The following is a 14,998-nucleotide window of genomic DNA, read 5'->3' as shown; positions in this document are numbered from 1 at the left end:
TAGGATTGAAAGTTATCATTGTTTTCCAGACGACATAGTGATTGTTAGCAAAGGATTAGGAGAAGAACACAAAAAATACGTGTTCGATTGTCTTCAAAAACCTGATGAGGAAAATCTTAGGATTATCGTTCCCAATAGATTGGAATGAAGAATCGTATTGCCAATGCAGCTGAAAATTGTCATTATAACCCGCAACTCGAAACACGAGTCAAATGTGACACTTCACGTGCCGGGCCTCGTGCTGCTCTAGAACAACTAACAGTAGACCGGTGGAAACTCATTGCATTTACATCTAGTTTTCAAAAACTTCTCGAAGAAAGATACAGCAGATTTAATGAAGTAGAACTTTTATGTGTAGTTTGTTCTAGAAGTAAGATTAAAACAAAAGTAAGATGTCTAGATGTCAGCCTAAAAAATCAATCGGTACATGCACTCATACTGGCGGTATCTCTATGTACGATCGGGATGTGCATGTATTGATGAAAAGGTAGCCATTCCTCGCCTCCTGCGAGAAGCCCCACTAGATAACGCCACTAGACATGCTTGCCACTCGGGTTCCTGGGGCATGATATGAATAGCCACACATTTCTGGAGTCCATACATGAATAGGGAATTGGTCGTCAGATCCACAGAGTAAAAAAGAAGAAAAGAGCTTGATATCAAGTAAAAAAAGACGATAATTAAAAAGAAAATGAATAAGAATCATATTCACTCTGTTTAGCTTTTTAATAGAAAAAAAAAGCTGCCTGAACGCCTTGTCATTGAAACGATATCATGTTAATATACCTAAAAAGGAATTTTGTGATGGTATCTTTCTCCGCTATGGTTGGAAATCAGCAAAGATGCCATCGTTTTAAATATAAATTCAACCTTAAAAAAATAATTTAAACTCGAATCCGACACAAGTTCAGTACGATAAATTTATACATAATGGTATACACAACTATTGTCTCTATATAGCAGAATCTCTCTCCGGGAAAAAGGTATTGATACAAAATTTCCGTTTGATCACAGCAGAAGGTTCCCTCAGTTGCATTTCTGTGTATTGTGAACGATCGTTGACGAAATTACGCAAGATATGAGTCTTGTCCGAATCTTCTCTGTTTTGCCCCCCCCCGTATTTTTACGCCCCAGTTACAAACTTTATTCTGTCATTTAGAACGTTACACAGTAAAAAATAGCACGTGCGCCTGTAGCAAATGCCCTCCCAACCATTGACTGAAATGTTTATAGAAATTTAGATTATCAGAAAGACCAAAACCAGGGAGACGCATCTGTTTTTGCTGGGCAATACCAACAACCAGCTTAAGCCTTTGACATTTTCCTTATCTAACAAACAATTAAACGCGTTGGAAAACCATAGATAAATGTGATTGAGAACATTACTCGAATGATTATTACTACTGTAAATTTCCCAGAAAATAAATAATCTGCAAACATAATTTTCAATTCAAACAAACTGGTGTTAACTTGCAAATGGTCAAAAACAAAATTGAAAATATTTGGGCTTGTGATAATTGTTCATCATTATTTTATGTAAGTGCAGTAATTTTATACGGTGCATTAACTTATTTCTTATTTATTTGCCCTTCATTTTTTTATTCTTTTCAGCCAAGTTTCTTGTTTGCTTCTTGTAACCTATTTCTTGTTCATAATTATTTTGTTTCCCGCTGCGTAATCAGACATGTCTGTTCATACCAATTTAAATTTGATGGCAACAACTTCAGTTCAGAATCTTTTCTTTTTAACTCAAAATCAGCTGACATAATCTCTTCTGATTTTGATCCGTGAGTCAGGCTCAAAAATAAGTATTCATTTTGCGTGGAGAGATGCAATATTCATTTAAAAAATGAAACTTCGCGCAGCAATTTTTATAGCAAAAAAATAAAGTGCGACATTGCGCACCCAGCCAACACACATACTACCCTAGGAATCGATGCTTTTTGGGACAAACCTACACTCAAAATAACTCTCCGACGGGCAAAGTGGAACGTACAATACAAATTAGCCTTGCTACCCACGGAGATTATCATCTTGGATACACTTGTTAATCCTAAACCAGCCGCACCCAGCCAACACACAGACTACTCTAGGAATCGATGCTTTTTGGGACAAACCTACACTCGAAATAACTCTTCGACGGGAAAAGTGGAACTTACAATACAAATTAGCCTTGCTAGCCACGGAGAATATCATCTTGGATACACTTGTTAATCCTAAACCAGAAATGGTAGAATTGCCCCTGGAACCTATATACAAAGAAACGATCATCTGTTCTTCAGCACAATTGGAACGAGAACGTAATGCCCGAAGCGCTGAACAGATGATCAACTGGCGAAATAAATGCCAAAGATTTACTTAAGCAGGCATAATTCTGCCAAACCGTGGCCAATTGCAGATCCAAAAACCCTTTCAATGCTGTTTCTTAGCATCGACGTGGTGGGGCACAGACGTCCTAATAGCAAAAATCCACACATTATGGTAGACACTCTCACAACTGCTCAATTTTTGAAGATTGTAGGGGACGCGTGCTTTAGAACTCTCCGGATTGGGATTGATAAGCACGTATTTCTCATCACAAAACCACTCTCGGGAGAAACAGTTGATTATTTCTACGGAAACCTAAAAAACTAATGGAAAAATGTGGCTTGGAAAATAAAGAAGCAAATGTGGCATTAATCAGAGATGTTTCAATCACTAACCTAATCAATATTGAAATTCAAAAAAAGATAATGAAACGAACAGTGGAACTGAAGAAAGCTTTTCAGCTGGCTATCATACTGGAACTCGGGATGCAAAATCAGCACCATGTACAAGCTCACAATAAGATTCTCAATACAATAAAAGTTAATGCATTGCAATACCTACCCACAACTCACTCCTCAAATTCGTTTCTCACAAACAATTTCTGCAGACAAGGCATTCGACCAACAAAATTAAACCGCATCAATTGTAGGGCCCCATGGCTTCCTGAACATCGAGATTGCCAAAAATAAAACTTTTAATAGTTGGGTCCGTTAAATAATTTCGCCCAATTTGATGAAGACAAAAAACACAAAAAGCCCCAAATCCATTGAAAAAGTCAGTCAACACAATAGAAGAAGAACCTCTCGCCAAGCACTTCGTTAATTTTTCACAAGCAACCTCATTATTGCAAGAATCAGACTACAGTAGCGGAGAAGACAACAAGGTTGCCTCAAAAAACGATTATCTCGAGAAAATTGAACCTCTCAATATGCTCCTAAAAACTGGAAAAATCTCAACTACTGTTTGATTTGGGAAGTGCATGCAGAATTGAATGTATCTTTTGCGGTACGACTACTCAGTTTTAGTCCATATGTGATATGGGTAAGCAAAAACAACAAACAAAAACTGCGGACAATTTCATTTGAACCAATTCACGTCGAGGTTAAAATCCACTGACAAACAATGGCTGGCATATACCACCTGCCATTTCCACAGTTGTTGCTTATGGCCTCTGCCTCAAAACCACTATTCGATCACAATCTCCTCGACCATTCGGGACTTGTAGTCACACAATCTTCATCTCAAAAAGATGAAAACAAATTAATAATAACTCACCACATTGCGCGTTCAAAGAAAAGACAGCTCTAGAATTCCCGAATCTGATATCTTGAACATTAAGATAGAAAAATCAAGCAGCAAAATGGAAATTTTACCAACATTTTTCACCAGGACACCAAAACAGAGACGCAAATCTGATAAATTACAAGATAAAGTAAACTTTGAACTTAAAAAACTACTCGAGAAAAAACACATAAAAAATTTACAATATATTTAGACAAATACTTTATATCACCAATCGTATTCACTGTTAAAACGGATCATCTTATAAAATTGCACTTGATTCAAAAATTCTCAATAAAACGGTTCACAAAAACAAATACCAAATGCCCTATATAGAATAATATTCGTTTCACTGCAAATAAGTGATCCGGCGTTGCTAACCACTACCTAATTTTCAACATAATATCTCAAGTATACATATAGTCAACTCAAACTAGAACTGGAAACAACCAAATAAGAAATTTTATCATAATAAGTGGCAATATGACGGCACATACTCATTTCAAACAGGGTTCGATGGCCTCACTGATATACCTGAAGAATTTCAAAAAACATCGGATTTTTTGAAAATAGGATTGAAAGTTATCATTGTTTTCCAGACGACATAGTGATTGTTAGCAAAGGATTAGGAGAAGAACACAAAAAATACGTGTTCGATTGTCTTCAAAAACCTGATGAGGAAAATCTTAGGATTATCGTTCCCAATAGATTGGAATGAAGAATCGTATTGCCAATGCAGCTGAAAATTGTCATTATAACCCGCAACTCGAAACACGAGTCAAATGTGACACTTCACGTGCTGGGCTTCGTGCTGCTCTAGAACAACTAACAGTAGACCGGTGGAAACTCATTGCATTTACATCTAGTTTTCAAAAACTTCTCGAAGAAAGATACAGCAGATTTAATGAAGTAGAACTTTTATGTGTAGTTTGTTCTAGAAGTAAGATTAAAACAAAAGTAAGATGTCTAGATGTAAGCCTAAATAATCAATCGGTACATGCACTCATACTGGCGGTATCTCCATGTACGTTCGGGATGTGCATGTATTGATGAAAAGGTAGCCATTCCTCGCCTCCTGCGAGAAGCCCCACTAGATAACGCCACTAGACATGCTTGCCACTCGGGTTCCTGGGGCATGATATGAATAGCCACACATGAATCCATACATGAATAGGGAATTGGTCGTCAGATCCACAGAGTAAAAAACCTGCACTGTATTTTTAAATCAAATATTTCCCGCCAAGCAATTCAACCCCCATATAACTCGTGATGAACCCAACAAGAAAATACAAATTGGTTTTGGAGGACCTATCTATGACGAAAAGGCGATGAAGTATATTTTCTTGTCGCAGTAGATTGTCTTTCTAAAAACCCCACTGCATGTATACTTGAGAAAGTATGTATATACTGCATGTATACTTGTATACCAAAGCAAATGGCTCAAAAGTACCAAAATTTTGGGACATGTATATAAAAATCATGGGAGGCCTCAATCAATTGAACTGGATGAAGAAAAATGTCTCGTGGGTAAAAAATTATTTAAAAACTATCAAGTGAAAACTTTTTGTAATAAAAATAACATATATGTGATTGAAGCTCCAGTTAATGATCATCGGACAATTGGACTGGTCGAAAGAATAATACGGACAGTTAAAAATAGATTTGCTTGTATTACAGAAAAAAAGATAGCTAACAACTCGTTCCACATAAAGAGTGCATTAAAAACAATTTTACATCAACTTCAGAAATGTATCAGAAAACAATAAAGATCTGGCCATTTTGCAGAAAAGCTGATACCCCGCTGAGGGTAATCTGTACTACACATGGCTTGTCTAAATTCTCATACGAGAAGATTTCAAAATGTTAATCACTTAAAGGCAAACTTTTTCCGGAGGCCATTTGTCTCGACACCAAATGTGAAGAGCTAAGAGAGAGGCCAACGAAAGAGAGAAGAAAAGTACAGACGGCGAATCCAGAAACATCCGTTCGATCCTCTGTCGTCCCATTACTCGCTTAGAGCGCGCTGTATAATTTAAGTTGGCCCAAAAAAACACGGAGAATGGAGGTCAAAGAAGAACCTTGAGGGCTTAAACGAACTGCTTGACCCAGTATCGAACATTATTAGGGTTAGCCTAACGACCTTGACAATGAAGGAACCGGGAAAGTCGATGGTCACGGTACGCAATAATGACACTGCAAAAACCGGCACGCAACGTGAACTACAAACCCCGCTCAAGTTGTGTGCGGATTGCCACGGGCACAAAACAAGCAACAAATTGGTGGAGAAAAAGATCCGAAGCCATGGAAAAGAGTTTATACGCACAATCAATGGCCACAAGAAGATGAAACATAAAAAGCGCAACGCGGGCACTGGAGTTTCATCTTTGAAGTCAGATTTGAACGCGCCTTGGGTGGTGGCATCCTTAAAGTACCCAAAATCGCGGCCATCAGGAAACAACATGTTGAAACATATATCAACTCGCTGGCCGAATAGATCATCCCCACGACAGATGCATGGTCCAAAACGCCGCGACATATTCCCACTATTACAACTAAAACCTCTAGAGCTATGAGCGACAAACAGTCACAAAACTAGACAAAGCCCAACCTATTACTGTTGCGAAGAAACATCCTCAGACTCTTTGGTCACCTCTCTACCGAAAATTACGAAGCAGAACTGGTGATGTCAAAAATTTCCAATCTTGCAATATCTCTGTTAGTGAACACGTTCAGCCAACAGCAGAACAAGCTCCAGAAGATTTGAAAATTTCTCCGGTAATTGGAAATGCATCTCCTCCCGAACCGTGAGTAAGATATTTGGCAGCATACAGAAGCCCGACCATAAAAAACGACGCAATCTCTATGATCGTTTACGAGGTGGAGGAAGTTAGCACGAATTGTGATTAGATCCTCTAAAACTCAAAAACAGAACAATTTTTCAAATATCAATGGCTATGATAACAAGTGCTCATGTTGTTAATATATATTTAACCGGGGACCAAGTATTAATAGTGTAAATATGTTACTTCTATTAAAAATTGTCCTAATTGTACAATTTTTTATCAAAGTTCAAGGCGGTAAGGTATACCTGTTCATTATTAATTTATTTTAGTGCAGTAAATCTTTAAAGATGCAATAATTTAATTTTTATTTATTTGCACGTCATTCTTTTGTTTTATTCAAACCAAACATATTGTTTTCCGATTGTAACTTAATTCTCGTTCATATTTATTTCTTTTTGCGCTGCGTGATCAGACAAGTCTGTTCATTCATTTTTAATATGTGTATAACCGCTTTGTTATAATCTTGTCTTATTAAATCAAATTCAGTTGTTGGGATGTCTTTTGATTTCCTTCCGCAAATCAAGATCAAAAATAAGTAAGCAATTTGGCAGGCCAGATCAAAAATTATTTTCAAAAGTGTCCCTTCACGCAGCGAAGTTGACAGCAAAACAACAAGTTATGACAGGGCCGATAGAGTGCCTTGAAGAACCAAGGCCTATATCCAAGGTCGGCAAACCCAAGTTGGTCCTTTAACCGTAACATTCTCCTCGGTGACGAGCCAGGGTAATTTGTCAGGTACACAAGCTGTGCGTTTGACATTCTTTGAAACGCATTGGACCTGAGGTATGATTAGTCGGTCACCCATTCAAATAAAAGATCCTGAGTGCTCACATCTTGTTTTGACCATTGAGTGCGGCGACAAACGACAGAACACAATCTGAGACGCCATTACTAGGTTTGCTTTGAAATCAATTTTTTCAGTTTTTTCACAAAAATACACAAAGAATCCGTTTTATTATGTGTTCTCCATGTAGTGCCATAGCGTTTCTTAGGTGAATTTTGACCACAAGTTACAAGCAGAGGAGAATTCGAGGCTTCTCGTTGAATTTAGTCAACGCAACGATTACACGCGAACCGTAGGCAGACAAAAGCGATGATACAATGTTTTAGAGGTGCTTCTTTTTAGGTCCTGATCAGCACAATCAATTATTGTATAGCGAAGAAATTACACACTGTAACAGAAATTGCTGATTTTAATGATCAAAACGCCAATTCAAATGATTTCAAATAACTGCACAAACCTAATAAACATGAAATTTATTGTTCATACTTGCTTTTTCTCTGTCCCAAAAACTATTGGCTCCACAAAATAATCCTTTTATAAAAGATCACAATAATGATGTAAATTCTAATCTATCTAATTCATTTAGAGGTTTTTTCATACAACCGCACAAATTTTGTCTGCATTTTTTATTATCCAGTTGCTTCACTTCAGCAGAGATGGTATGCATTTCATTTTTATGTTAATTGGATATTTGCTGGTTTTTTAACCTGCATTTTGAAAACTTGCATTTTGAAATAAAAATCATTTCTTTTCAGACTACTAACAGCCTCTTTTATTTATATCTCACCCCTTATGTGCAAAATTTCACATTCCTTACGGTGTTCAAACCATCTTAAAAAATGAGGGGTTTTAGTTTTACTCTTCCACCACTTATCAACACCTTGAGTGTAGGTGAAACAGTGCTAGAAGAGAACGCCATGAGAACTTTTGCTGCCTAAGCTGCAAAAGGAAAGCAACTCTTGAACCCTCAGCAAATCTAAAAGCTTTGCAATGTTTATTAGCCAGACATCGCAAGTTGCTAGTGAAGCTGTTCTAAACTCAGCAGCTACTGGCTTAACTTCAACGAAAAGAAAACAAGAGCTCATGAACAACATCATCAAATTGTTCTTTGGAAAGCAATGTTTTTACGCTAGCAATATACAAGACTGGCTTCAAGTTCAACAATTTGTTGAATGGAAGCCGGTATGTACTTTAATTACTTCTAACGCTGAAGCGGTTATGTGTTCCGCAAAAGTGATGCATAATCTCATTCTTGCAAGAAAAACAACGGAGGATGACGCCTCAGGATGAAATAGATTCCCTGATTCTTGACGCCAAAAAATCCATAAGGAAAATTAAAGCAAAGCGATTTTCTGATGATCACAAAGCATTTATTGATAACAAGTCAAAAGGAAAAACTTCCAACGGTTTTCGAAATCTCAGTGAAGAATTGAAAATTTTTTTTTCATTAGTGACAAATTTTACCAAAAAACAGTCCTTGATGTCCTACGCAAATAAACCTCCAGAACAACGCAAATCAAATTTAATTGAATTATCTATTGTGAATGCACTTCCAGCAGCTTTTTCCATAGCATCAGTCCTTAATTGACAAACTCAATGCCTATTCATTTGTTACAAAATCTGCTATAAAATCTGATGAAAGCCATGGCCCTTTTGGACTAGATGCCAGCAAATAGAAAGAACTCCTGACAAAATTTAAAGCTCCTTTGATAACCTGGAAAGGACATGTTGAAAAAATAGTCCTCCTTTTGGATACACTCTTACCAAGCGCCATGTTTTTACAAAAGAAAATTAGTTTGAAAAAACACAGCATATTTTGTTCATAAAGAAGTGGAAATAAATGAAGGTTGTAGGGTACTTGGAAGCGTAGTAGTTTTTGCTTATGCAGAGAAAAAAAAAGATTTAGCTAGGACAGCAAAAAACATTGTTTAAGAAAACTTGCCTTTTATGCCAATGCTTCACCTCAGAATCTTTTTAAATTGATCATTTCATTGGTTTAGCATAAATCGACTTCCTTATCTGGAACAGCACCTTATATTGAAGTCCTGTAAAAAAAGATGTGAGAAATCAATCAACGCTGATCTATTGCCTAATCCATTAAAAAATTCCACATACAAATAAAATCCCGCAATATCTTTTCGTTGAACCTGCTAAATGTTAGTTTTAATAACATGGAAGCATGCGGTAAAAAAAACATGAGAAAAGCACAAACCGATTAGAGAAAATGATAAAGTAACCCAAGATAATTTAAACACTTATATGAGCACAAGCAGACACCATAATTAAAACCCCATCACATGAAATTGAGCTGACTTTCTCTTGAGCAATAAAACGTCTTCATATTTGCATCTTCAAAAACTCTTCTTTTTAATTTATTCTTAGAAACTTGATTTAACTCCGTAACATTCGCTGAATTTATCTATTTTGCATTTTATATAAATGCTTTGTCTTTGAACTTTTTTCATTTGACACTCGAGAATTAAAGTGTCTTAGAAACATCTAACTCAAACTGTATCAGCATAATGTGCACGGACATTTCACTGGCAACAGAGATTTAAAACCAACTAAATTTTTCAAAAAACAAATTTTGGAAGGAAGACAAACAAGAAAAACACTTCTATCCGAGACAAAAAACTTGAAAATTAAAATATATTTTGAAATACAACAAGATTTGGCATAACAAATCAGAATTCAAATCAGCCCTTCATTATTCTCGCAATCGTTACAAGTACCATATTTCTCATCAGTTTCAAATCGGAACCCCTAGTGAGAATTTATTCGTGTGGGAGCTATCTCTTACTCGTTTAAGGAAACAAGAACTACAGGGGGGCAAAACGGTACAAGAAATCAAGTGTGTAGAAATAGCAAATTTACACAGTTATTGTTGTCGTTGATAACTTAAAGTGCGAACCACTCCAAAAGTTTTGTTAACTTTGGCCAAAAAATTTGTTCCAATCCCAGTTGTAATTGTGAGTTTTTTAGTACAACCGGCGAAACTAATTCAACCAAAACCAGCAAACAGTCCTTGATGTCCAATGCAATGAACATCCTGTACAACGCAGAGCAAATTTGAATTATCTAGTGGGACTGCATTTCCAACAGCTTTTACCATAGCATCAGTCCATATTTGACAAATTGAAAGCCTTAATCATTTGTTACGAAATCTGCTATAAAATCTGATGAAAGCCATGGCCCCTTTGGCCAAGATGCCAGCGAATAGAAAAAACTCCTGTCAAAACTTAAAGCTCCCTTGATAGTCTGGAAAAAAGGCATGTTGAACAAAATAGTCCTCCTTTTGGATACAATCTTACCAAGCACCATGTTTTTACAAAAGAACAACAGTTTGAAAAAAACACAGCAGGTTTTTTTCACAAAATAGTGGAAATAAATGACGATTGTAAGGTACTTGGAAGCGTAGTAGTATTTGCTTATGCAGAGAAAAAAATATAGATATAGCTAGAACAGCAAAAAACATTGTTTAAGAAAGCTTGCCTTTCATGCCAATGCTTCACCTCAGAATCTTTTTAAACTGATCATTTCATTGGTTCAGCATAAATCAACTTCCTTACCTGGAACAGCACCTTATATTGAAGTCCTGTAAAATAGATGTGAGAAACCAACCAACGCTGAGCTATTGCCTAATCCATTAAAAAATTCCACATACAAATGAAATCCCGCAATATCTTTTCGTTAAATCTGCTAAATGTTAGTTTTACTAAAATGGACCCATGCGGTTAAAAATAAACATGAGAAAAGCACAAACCGATTAGAAAAAATGATAAGGTAACCCAAGTTTATCTAAACACTTATATGAGGACAAGCAGACACCAAAATTAAAACCCCAACACATAAAATTGAGCTGACTTTCTCTTAAGCAATAAAATGTCTTCGTATTTGCATCTGTAAAAACTCTTCTTTTTAATTTACTCTTAGAAACTTGATTTAACTCCGTAATATTCGCTGAAATTACCTATTTTGCATTTTATATATATGCTTTGTCTTTGAACTTTTTTTTTCATTTGACACTCCAGAATTAAAGTATCTTAGAAACCCCTAACTCAAACTGTATCAGCATAATGTGCACGGACATTTTACTAGCGACAGAGATTTAAAACCAACTAAATCTTTCAAAAAACAAATTTTGGAAGGAAGACAAACAAGAAAAACACTTCTATCCGAGACAAAAAACTTAAAACTTGAAATAAATTTTGAAAATACAACAAGATTTGGCATAACAAATCAGAATTCAAATCAGCCCTTCATTGTTCTCGCTATCATTACAAGTACCATATTTCTCATCAGCTTCAAATCGGAACCCCTAGTGAGAATTTTTCGTGTGGGAGCTATCTCTCACTCGTTTAAGGAAACAAGAACTACAGGGGGGCAAAACGGTACAAAAAATCAAGTGTGTAGAAATAGCAAATTTACACAGTTATTGTTGTCGTTGATAACTTAAAGTGCGAACCACTCCAAAAGTTTTGTTAACTTTGGCCAAAAAATTTGTTCCAATCCCAGTTGTAATTGTGAGTTTTTTAGTACAACCGGCGAAACTAATTCAACCAAAACCAGCAAACAGTCCTTGATGTCCAATGCAATTAACATCCTGTACAACGCAGATCAAATTTGAATTATCTAGTGGGATTGCATTTCCAACAGCTTTTACCATAGCATCAGTCCATATTTGACAAATTGAAAGCCTTAGTCATTTGTTACGAAATCTGCTATAAAATCTGATGAAAGCCATGGCCCTTTTGGCCAAGATGCCAGCGAATAGAAAAAACTCCTGCCAAAACTTAAAGCTCCCTTGATAATCTGGAAAAAAAGACATGTTGAACAAAATAGTCCTCCTTTTGGATACAATCTTACCAAGCACCATGTTTTTACAAAAAAACAGCAGTTTGAAAAAAACACAGCAGGATTTTTTCACAAAATAGTGGAAATAAATGACGATTGTAAGGTACTTGGAAGCGTAGTAGTATTTGCTTATGCAGAGAAAAATATATAGATATAGCTAGAACAGCAAAAAACATTGTTTAAGAAAGCTTGCTTGCCTTTCATGCCAATGCTTCACCTCAGAATCTTTTTAAATTGATCATTTCATTGGTTCAGCATAAATCGATTTCCTTATCTGGAACAGCACCTTATATTGAAGTCCTGTAAAATAGATGTGAGAAATCAATCAACGCTGAGCTATTGCCTAATCCATTAAAAAATTCCACATACAAATAAAATCCCGCAATATCTTTTCGTTAAATCTGCTAAATGTTAGTTTTACTAAAATGGACCCATGCGGTAAAAAACAAACATGAGAAAAGCACAAACCGATTAGAGAAAATGATAAAGTAACCCAAGATAATTTAAACACTTATATGAGCACAAGCAGACAACATAATTAAAACCCCAAAACATAAAATTGAGCTGACTTTCACTTGAGCAAAAAAAAACGTCTTCATATTTGCATCGGTAAAAACTCTTTTTTTAAATTTATTCTTAGAAACTTGACTTAACTCCGTAACATTCGCTGAAATGATCTTTTTTGCATTTTATATAAATGCTTTGTCTTTGAACTTTTTTTTTTCATTTGACACTCGAAAATTAAAGTGTCTTAGAAACCCTGACTCAAACTGTATCAGCATATTGTGCATGGACATTTTACTGGCGACAGAGGTTTAAAACCAACTAAATTTTTCAAAAAACAAATTTTGGAAGGAAGACAAACAAGAAAAACACTTCTATCCGAGACAAAAAACTTGAAAATTAAAATATATTTTGAAATACAACAAGATTTGGCATAAGAAATCAGAATTCAAATCAGCCCTTCATTATTCTCGCAATCGTTACAAGTACCATATTTCTCATCAGTTTCAAATCGGAACCCCTAGTGAGAATTTATTCGTGTGGGAGCTATCTCTTACTCGTTTAAGGAAACAAGAACTACAGGGGGGCAAAACGGTACAAGAAATCAAGTGTGTAGAAATAGCAAATTTACACAGTTATTGTTGTCGTTGATAACTTAAAGTGCGAACCACTCCAAAAGTTTTGTTAACTTTGGCCAAAAAATTTGTTCCAATCCCAGTTGTAATTGTGAGTTTTTTAGTACAACCGGCGAAACTAATTCAACCAAAACCAGCAAACAGTCCTTGATGTCCAATGCAATGAACATCCTGTACAACGCAGAGCAAATTTGAATTATCTAGTGGGAATGCATTTCCAACAGCTTTTACCATAGCATCAGTCCATATTTGACAAATTGAAAGCCTTAATCATTTGTTACGAAATCTGCTATAAAATCTGATGAAAGCCATGGCCCCTTTGGCCAAGATGCCAGCGAATAGAAAAAACTCCTGTCAAAACTTAAAGCTCCCTTGATAGTCTGGAAAAAAGGCATGTTGAACAAAATAGTCCTCCTTTTGGATACAATCTTACCAAGCACCATGTTTTTACAAAAGAACAACAGTTTGAAAAAAACACAGCAGGTTTTTTTCACAAAATAGTGGAAATAAATGACAATTGTAAGGTACTTGGAAGCGTAGTAGTATTTGATTATGCAGAGAAAAAAATATAGATATAGCTAGAACAGCAAAAAACATTGTTTAAGAAAGCTTGCCTTTCATGCCAATGCTTCACCTCAGAATCTTTTTAAACTGATCATTTCATTGGTTCAGCATAAATCGACTTCCTTACCTGGAACAGCACCTTATATTGAAGTCCTGTAAAATAGATGTAAGAAATCAATCAACGCTGAGCTATTGCCTAATCCATTAAAAAATTCCACATACAAATGAAATCCCGCAATATCTTTTCGTTAAATCTGCTAAATGTTAGTTTTACTAAAATGGACCCATGCGGTTAAAAATAAACATGAGAAAAGCACAAACCGATTAGAAAAAATGATAAGGTAACCCAAGTTTATCTAAACACTTATATGAGGACAAGCAGACACCAAAATTAAAACCCCAACACATAAAATTGAGCTGACTTTCTCTTAAGCAATAAAATGTCTTCGTTTTTGCATCTGTAAAAACTCTTTTTTTTAATTTACCCTTAGAAACTTGATTTAACTCCGTAATATTCGCTGAAATTACCTATTTTGCATTTTATATATATGCTTTGTCTTTGAACTTTTTTTTTCATTTGACACTCGAGAATTAAAGTATCTTAGAAACCCCTAACTCAAACTGTATCAGCATAATGTGCACGGACATTTTACTAGCGACAGAGATTTAAAACCAACTAAATCTTTCAAAAAACAAATTTTGGAAGGAAGACAAACAAGAAAAACACTTCTATCCGAGACAAAAAACTTGAAACTTGAAATAAATTTTGAAAATACAACAAGATTTGGCATAACAAATCAGAATTCAAATCAGCCCTTCATTGTTCTCGCTATCATTACAAGTACCATATTTCTCATCAGCTTCAAATCGGAACCCCTAGTGAGAATTTTTTCGTGTGGGAGCTATCTCTCACTCGTTTAAGGAAACAAGAACTACAGGGGGGCAAAACAGTACAAAAAATCAAGTGTGTAGAAATAGCAAATTTACACAGTTATTGTTGTCGTTGATAACTTAAAGTGCGAACCACTCCAAAAGTTTTGTTAACTTTGGCCAAAAAATTTGTTCCAATCCCAGTTGTAATTGTGAGTTTTTTAGTACAACCGGCGAAACTAATTCAACCAAAACCAGCAAACAGTCCTTGATGTCCAATGCAATTAACATCCTGTACAACGCAGATCAAATTTGAATTATCTAGTGGGATTGCATTTCCAACAGCTTTTACCATA

At 35.7% G+C, this 14,998-nt stretch overlaps 2 protein-coding genes across 2 annotated transcripts in view; both read left to right on the top strand.

The window, feature by feature from the left end:
* The window catches only part of LOC142339090 (transmembrane protein 17B-like), a 330,316-nt gene that overhangs the window by 18,654 nt on the left and 296,664 nt on the right, over positions 1-14,998 (top strand). The window lies entirely within an intron of this gene.
* LOC142339091 (ADP-ribosylation factor-like protein 8B) overlaps positions 6,905-14,998 on the top strand; it is a 281,448-nt gene continuing 273,354 nt past the window's right edge. Inside the window, exon 1 of the mRNA XM_075388808.1 lies at positions 6,905-6,908. The gene's annotated coding sequence lies outside the window, so the exon portion shown is untranslated. The remainder of the gene's footprint in view (positions 6,909-14,998) is intronic.

This window comes from Convolutriloba macropyga, chromosome 5 (assembly GCF_964194025.1).
Source record: "Convolutriloba macropyga chromosome 5, txConMacr16.3, whole genome shotgun sequence".
NCBI classification, from domain to species: Eukaryota; Metazoa; Xenacoelomorpha; order Acoela; family Convolutidae; genus Convolutriloba; species Convolutriloba macropyga.
The sequence above is the reverse complement of the archived record's forward strand: the minus strand, read 5'-3'. Positions and strand labels throughout refer to the sequence as shown.